The sequence below is a fragment of the Lactuca virosa genome, chromosome 4 (genome assembly GCF_052849685.1).
Source record: "Lactuca virosa cultivar CGN04683 chromosome 4, Lactuca_virosa_CGN04683_v6, whole genome shotgun sequence".
Lineage (NCBI taxonomy): Eukaryota > Viridiplantae > Streptophyta > Magnoliopsida > Asterales > Asteraceae > Lactuca > Lactuca virosa.
Genome location: NC_136429.1, coordinates 457,861,395 through 457,870,236, shown reverse-complemented (window position 1 = coordinate 457,870,236; position 8,842 = coordinate 457,861,395).

Sequence of the window (8,842 nt, the reverse complement as noted above, 5' to 3'; positions counted from 1 at the left end):
GCAACAGCAGCATCAGTAAGAGCAGCATACCGCTCATCAAAAGTCTCAATCAATGTGGTCTTAATAGACCCGAACATCTCTGGAATCTCAGTGCGGATGGCAGCAGCCACCTCATCATGAATCATCTGGCGGAGCTCCTCATCGCTAACAACCCCCTCGCTAGTCCCTGGCCTGTGGCGTGTCCCAACCATGTTGTCTCTCTGAAGTACAACATAATAAATATCAGGGACTCACTCGAGTATACTCACACTCGATAACTCAACTCTACTTGCTCCTTAGTACCCAATGGATTTTTACTTAGGGTGCGCACTGCTCCGGTGTATTCAGTAGTACGGGCCCTATACTACCGTCCCCACCGCATCAGCATTCACTCTAAGTCCTCCTCCTTGGATCCCACATCCCAAGTACTCTACTCTCCTTAACCATATGCTACTCACTAGTAGTTCTCTCATAAACTCCTCGCTGCTATCTAAACACTCTCTCAATCATCCCTAGCAGCAAAACTCCTAGACTAAGGCATCACATATCAGGCCACTCTAGTCCTAATAAGAATACCTAGTCTACTCTAGCATGCATAACATAACTCATCATATATCATAATAAATATCATAACACTAGTTGCAAGGGTATTTTGGGAAATCACCGTTCGGGCGCTGGCTGATCGTACACACTGCTCTGCTCTGCTCTTTCAAAACATTTTACTCTTTAATAAAATTTTGTGAATTTTATTTTGAAAATCTCTCAAATCCTTAGTTTGAGTTCAGATACACCCGAAGGTGCACCCGAATCCCTCAAACCAAGGCTCTGATACCAACTTGTAACGACGTAAATTTTCAAACAATTTTTCATTTTTCAAACAACATGATTATCATTTAAACATTCTCAAATCTCATGTTCAACAATTGTCATCAAATAAAACATATCCCAAGATCACAAATAAAATCCTCGGTCTGTGTGTACGGATCATGCCGGCGCCTTCCCGCGATCGTCACTAGTACCTGAAACACATAACACATAACACTGTAAGCATAAATGCTTAGTGAGTTCCCCAAAATACCACACATAACACATACTAGCCAGTCGAGGCTATAACTCTGCGGGCTCTTGGACCCTAACTCTGTGGACCCTCTGGTCCTAGCTCTGTGAACCTTTCGGTTCCAACTCTGATATACTCTGATATATACACAGCATAAATCACATATAAATAATGCAGTGCAACACATCACATAAATAGCATACAACAACTCTGTCACATAACTCTAATTACCTACTCAAGGTAAAGTATAGTGAGAAGACTCACCACGATGTCTCGGTAAATAGCTGACTCGGAAGAAGTGTGATCTAGCCTCCGCCTAATCACATAAAGTAATACTCTCATAAATACAACTGTACTCAACCCTAAAAGTCAACAAGGTCATCGGTCAAACTTTGACCCGACTCGTCGGGTGCACTAGGGCGACTCGACGAGTCTACACGTGTCCACTGACTCTCTTAGATCCTCTCTTGGCACGTCGAGTACTTCCCTTGACTCGACGAGTTCCACCTGGCATGAATCGCGGGGCCACCCCGACTCAATTCGTCGAGTCTCAAGAACAACTCGGCGAGTTCCAACTTGAACTCGGACTCCTGACCCTCCCTGACTCACCGAGTCATTCCCCCAACTCGACAAGTCCACTCACTGAGTGATTAACGGGCAACCTTCATACTACTCGCCGAGTCTGTTCTTTGCACTCGGCGAGTTCATGCCATGCACAAACTCAAAACAACTTCTGAGGTGAGATCTGTTCCATACAATCATAGATCTGGCCTCCCCAAGCATGATAATCACGTAAAGTTCGGACCTTGACACACATATAACATCTAAATGGTCCAAAATGATGATTTAGCCCCAAAAATGACATTCTAAGCTCATGACTCCCACAATGACTCATAAAGCTCCAAGGGTTAAGGTCTCTGGACCCCCTTGGGTCCAGATCCAGAACACAAACTCAAGAAGGGGCCAAATACTCCACTTAATCATCCTCTAAAAGGGTTAGAAAACCCTAACACTAAGAATCAACACCAAAACTGAAGAAGGTCCGAGAATAATACCTCAATACAATCTCTATGAGCTCAAAAACCACCAAAACCGCACCTCCTTCAGCTTCCTCTTTCCTTGAACACTTCCTTCTTGCAAAAATACCCACAAAAGTTCAAGATTGGCCTCTCCTTCCTCACAAGCACTCTAGATCACTTAGGGTTTCTCTCTGGGGGTTGATGGCCGCAAATGACGGCCATAAGGGCCTTTAAATAGGTCACAAACCCGGGAAAATTAGGGTTTCATTAAACAGCGTGGACTCGCCGAGTCCGGTCATTAATCCGGATGAGAAATCGCGACCCTACTCGGCGAGTCTAAGCACCAACTCGCCGAGTCCCTCAACAAATTCCAAAATAAAATAATAAAATAATATACCTGGGAATCCGGATGTTACACAAATTTTATATTTTCGCTAAATTTCACTATTTGGCTTTTAATTGGAATCTCATAAGACTTCCAATAATTTATGAGTGATTCTAAACATAGTTTTACTTCATTTCTAGTAAAAACTATCTGTTAGAACTCAATACTCAATATCACATAATATTTCATAATATTATTTACTTAAAACACGATTTCAAAACGTGTATGTTATAAATACCTCCTCCTGTTGAGAATTTCGTCCCCGAAATTACGTCGATTAAAATAAATGGGGATATTTCGCTCTTATCTCATTCTTATTCTCCCGTGTATAGTTCGGGCCTCGATGGTGTTTCCACTTGACAAGCACCAACTCTACTTCTTTATTACGTAGCTTAGTAGTTCTTTCGTTTACGATTTCTTCAGGCTCTTCTACATAAGTTAACTTATTATCCAGTTTCACCTCGGATAATGGAACTGCTTCATCATACATGCTTAAGCATTTGCGCAGATAACTCACATGAAAGACATCATGAATACCTGCCAAATCTTCAGGCAATTCCAAGCGGTATGCTTGTTTACCAATCCTCTGGAGGATTTTGAAAGGACCAACAAATCTAGGACTTAGTTTTCCTTTCTTTCCAAATCGCATAAGACCTTTCCATGGGGATACCTTCAACATTACGAAATCCCCCACCTGGAATTCTATTGGTCGCCTCCTCTTTTCCGTATAGGACTTTTGTCGATCCTGGGCCGCTTTCATTCTTTCTCGTACAATTTGAATCTTGTCGGTGGTGTCTTGAATCATTTCAGGGCCTCCAAGGATTTTCTGTCCTATTTCACGCCAACATAACAGAGTACAACACTTGCGACCATATAATGCCTCATATGGTGGCATTTTGATTGAAGCGTGGTAACTGTTATTATACGAGAATTCGACAAGAGGTAAGTATTTATCCCAGTTACCACCGAACTCCAAGACACATGCACGAAGCATATCTTCTACTGTTTGGATTGTTCTCTCCGTCTGACCATCTGTCTGGGGATGATAAGCTGTGCTGAGAGCAACTCGAGATCCCAATTCACGTTGCATACTCGCCCAAAAGTGAGAAGTGAAGCGAGTATCACGATCAGAAATGATCTTCAGTGGCACACCATGTCTTGCAACAATTTCATCCAAGTATACTTGTGCGTATTTCTCCATAGGAGCCGTTTCACGCATGGCAAGAAAATGAGCGCTTTTAGTCAGGCGGTCGACGATTACCCAAATGCTATCATGCTGTCTAGCAGTCTTTGGCAATTTGGTAATAAAATCCATGGACAGTTCTTCCCATTTCCATACAGGAACACTAAGACTTTCTGGGGTTCCGTAAGGCTTTTGGTGCTCTGTTTTGACTTGTAAGCATACTAAGCATTCCTGTACATATCTTCCAATGTCTCTCTTTAATCCAGGCCACCAATAATCAGCTCTTACATCATAGTACATTTTACTTGTACCAGGATGTATTGACAGTTTAGACTTATGGGCTTCATCTAAAATCTTCTTTCTTAACCCACCAATCTTTGGAATCCATAGCCGATTCTTGAATACCTTCAGTCCTCGTGGATCATCAAGTAAAACATCGGTATAATGTACCATCCCTTCTTTCTTCACATTTTCTGGCTTTAGGGCCTCTGCTTTCCATTTCTCTAGTTCATCTAGAATAGTGAATTTTACTGTGGTGTGAGTACTAGCATAACACATACTATTACGATAAACCTTTCTGCTATGTGCATCGGCAACTACATTAGCCTTTCCAGGATGATACATGATTTCACAGTCATAGTCTTTGATCAGCTCTATGGCTCGTTGTGACAACCCGAAATTTTTATTTGTATAAACTCCGCAAATAAGCACTTCAAAAATTAGCCAAATTTATCTCAAAACATTTTTGGCCGGATTTAATCCCGTTTGAATATTTTAAATAATATCCGTCAAACGATCAAATAATAAGGAAGTATAATTTAGAGTTTGCCGTGTATCACGTAAGTCGCGAAACTCCAAAAATTTGGAGTTTACGACCGCAAACCCCCGAGAGTATAAATATGACACTTAGTCATTTTTCAACTCATTTTTCACTTCCAACTCCAAGAACACCCAAGATTCTCTCTCAACTATCATAAAATCTTTCCGTCAAATCCGCCAAAACGTAAGTGTTTCTTGCCTAGATTTGTTCATATAACACTTAATCTACTGTTTATACAACATTTCATCCATAAATTCTTGGTTTTTAACTAGATCTTCAAGTGTTCTTCAAAACACCAAGAACACCAAGAACACACACTAGTGTTCTTGGCCAAAAACGATCATCCAAGCTTCTAGAACATAAGTACACTTGCCCTAGCTTCTTGTGTGCTTAGTATGAACATGTTTACACTCGAAAATCATCATTTCCCCATGTTCATACGAGTTTACGGTTTGGGGAGGCCTCCCAAAACCGTAAACACCTTCTAAGGGTGTTTAAGTGCCCTTAACACCTTCCTATGCTTGTATAAGTGACTAGAACCTTGCATGCATGAGATAGAACCACCAAAACACAAGAGAAATGGACAAACATGAGTTTACGGCCGTAAACCCATGTGTTTACGACCATAAACTCCCAAGGGAGTGGTCCAAGGACCGTAAACTCCAAAAAAGTGTCCATTTTGAGCCCCAATCACTTCCTAAGCCCTTGATTCGAGTCTAGCATAATTCCTTGAGTGATATAAGACCTTCAAACACCCAATGACACCCCTTCCACGAGTTTACGGCCGTAAACTCATGGGGGAAGTGGTCTTGAAATCGTAAACACCCCTAAGGGTCACCATTTGAGGAGTAAACTCCAATGTGAGGCCATATACTCCTTATATGCAACCCTTGGTACTCCTAGCACTTGTAGCAAAGTGTTTTCATGTATTAGGACATCCTTACTTGCTTAATTAGTTATTAAATGACTAATTAGATACTTAAATGTATCATTACATGTTAAATAGGATTCGTGTGTGTGGTCAAGTCCTCACTTGACACTTAGCATCCTATACCACCCGTTCATCCGAATCACCCACGACAGGTGAGTTCATACCCCTGAATCAACCTTTTAAACGATTTTAACTGCTTTTATGGGGGGGGGGGGAATACAAGTTGAACTATAGAGTTATTATATCAATCACATGTGATTAATAACTGTATAGCAAATGGATTTTTACATGTTCAACTGCTTTATCCAGCAAAAGGTTTTCAAATCTTGTTTTCAAATCTTGTTTTTAAACCTTGTTTTAAGTATGAATATCCCTGTTTATATTATTAAAGATTTTCCAAAGGTTTTCAAAGTTTGTTTTATAAACCGACATCAAGTCATAAGTTCTTATTTATAAGTTTTCCAAAGGTTTTACCAAAACTTCGTTATTACTTTTATATCGTTAAATGCATGCCTGTATATGTATAGTTATATAAGTAATGTTTAAAGGACTTAGGAAGGCTAACCCGCTGAAACTCCTTTTCCTCGTATGGATGTGGTTTAAGGATTCGGTTATCCGTCCGAAGGTCGTTTAACTATTAGTTATATATCATGTATACATATATAGTCATAAAAGTTCTATACCAGTTCATTTCCTTTGGGTAGCAAAGGCATCCTTCCATCATTCATATACCTGAAACATTAGTAACTATTATAGGAATAGTTAGGAGATTCTATTTACTCTCTCTCTAGTACGAAGTATTACACAGGAGTCAGTTCATTCGTGAGTCTATACTATTATGTTAATACTTTAAATAGAATGTGACGTACTACTTCCCGATACGACGCTTCTAGCGCTATCACCGTGTAACCAGAGTCTCCTGGAGGGAGAGCGGGCATCATGTGTATAGATCTATACGGGACAGACACTCCCGCATCCTGACTGCTAGCTACAGTCCGAGCCGGTAAGGCCCATGGGTGACATAATGTCACTATACATCGCGTGACCTGGATTGTCATCAGGTATTCGATCGTCAATCAGCATGGTTACATACGAGTTCACATTCACCCTTTTATTCACCTTTAGACTGAGCCATGCGTATTGTTCATTCGATACCCTCCTGGAGTCTATGTTTTACTCTCCTTTAGACTGAGCCAGGCGTATTGTTCATTCGATACCCTCCTGGAGTCTATGTTTTACTCTCCTTTAGACTGAGCCAGGCGTATTGTTGATTCGATACCCTCCTGGAGTCTATGTTTTACTCTCCTTTAGACTGAGCCAGGCGTATTGTTCACTCGATACCCTCCTGGAGTCTATGTGTTATTCTCCTTTAGACTGAGCCAGGCGTATTATCCATTCAATACTCTCCTGGAGTTTATGTATTTATTTACCTTTTTAGACTTTGCAAGGCGTCCCGCCTGAAGTCTATGATTTATTTACCTTTAAGCTTTGCGAGGCGTCCCGCCTGGAGTCTAGGTTTTATTTACTTTTAGCCAGCAGTGTTCCTGCTGAGGTAAAATATGATTTTCCCCTATTATTTTTACTTGTGGCTTTTCTCACAACTCCTTTAAAGTAAAAAACTATATTTTGATAATGATAGTACTTTTGGGGAAATTATTCCTTAAACATGAAACGGTCGGGTCTTGGTAGAAGACTGCTTTTAATAGAGATACTCCTTGGTTTAAATACAAAACAATTGGGTCTTGTTAGAAGACTACTTTTATTTAGAAAATATAGGATTTTCTGGAAAGAATTCTAATACTCTGTAGATTCTAAACCACCATCTTTTATGAGATTAGTTTGAAGTAAAATATGTATTTATACCAATGCCATTAAATACTTATGAACTCACCAGCATTTAAATATGCTGATACTCGCTTTCAAAATAACTTGTATTCTCAGGTCATCCGTAGACAGGTACACTCCGAAAGCTTTTGTGAAGACAGCCTTGTACCGAGCTGCATTATATGTTATTCTCTGTATTTACTTTGATGTTGTTGTTAAATGTAAACTATGTAAAATTATTACTATTAATGCAATGACTGTTGTACTTTGATTACTATACTGCATATGTTGTGATACTTGACATGACGTCCTCCATCCCAGAACGTATTCCGCCTTTCTCGGTTTTGGGGTGTGACACTCGTTGTTGTCTCATATTCAAAGTTTGCTTACTGAATATGTACTTGAGACTCTTATGGTCAGTATACAATTGACATTTTGTACCAAAAATGTAATGTCTCCAAAGTTTTAGGGCAAATACCACTGCAGCGAGTTCGAGATCATGAGTGGGATAATTCTTTTCATAATCTTTCAGTTGTCTTGAGGCATAGGCTATCACTTTACCACATTGCATCAACACACAACCGAGTCCCAATCTTGAAGCATCGCTATATACAGAGAAATCATCATCACCTTCTGGAAGTGATAAGATTGGAGCATGAGTCAAAAGATCTTTTAGGGTTGAGAAAGCTTTTTCTTGAGCTTCACCCCATTCGAACTTCACTTCCTTTCGTGTAAGACTCGTGAGAGGTACGACTATACGAGAAAAGTCTTTAATGAATCTCCGGTAATATCACGCGAGACCCAAGAAACTACGAATTTCGGAAGCATTACGGGGCACTTCCCAATTTTGAATAGCTTCAATTTTAGTAGGATCTACGGATACACCGTCACCAGAAATAACATGGCTGAGAAATTGAACTTAGCGAAGCCAAAATTCACATTTCGAAAATTTAGCATATAGTTTCTCCTTTCGAAGAAGTTCCAATACCGCACGAATATGAATGGCATGATTAGCTTCAGACTTGGAATAGATTAGAATATCGTCAATGAATACGATGACAGATTTATCGAGCATTGGGCGACATACCCGATTCATCATATCCATGAATACAGCAGGAGCATTTGTTAAACCAAACGGCATGACAAGGAATTCATAATGCCCATATCGAGTACGAAAAGCAGTCTTCGGTACATCCTGCTCATGAACTTTCAACTAATGATAGCCAGATCTTAGATCAATCTTTGAGAAATAGCTAACACCCTGAAGTTGATCGAACAAATCGTCGATGCGAGGTAGTGGGTACTTGTTCTTGATAGTCACCTTATTTAGCTCACGATAATCAATGCACATCTGCATCGATCCATCTTTCTTCTTGACAAATAGTACCGGAGCACCCCAGGGAGAGGTACTCGGTCGAATGAAACCTTTGTTAAGTAGTTCCTGCAGTTGGATCATCATTTCTTTCATCTCAGCTGGCGCAAGACGATAAGGAGTCTTTGCAATCGGAGCAGCACCAGGCACAAGGTCAATTCAGAATTCTACTTGCCTATCCGGAGGAAGTCCAGGCAATTCTTCAGGAAAAAACATCTAGATATTCTTTAGCAATGGGAACATCATTCACCGTTTTCTTCTCCTCTTTTGAG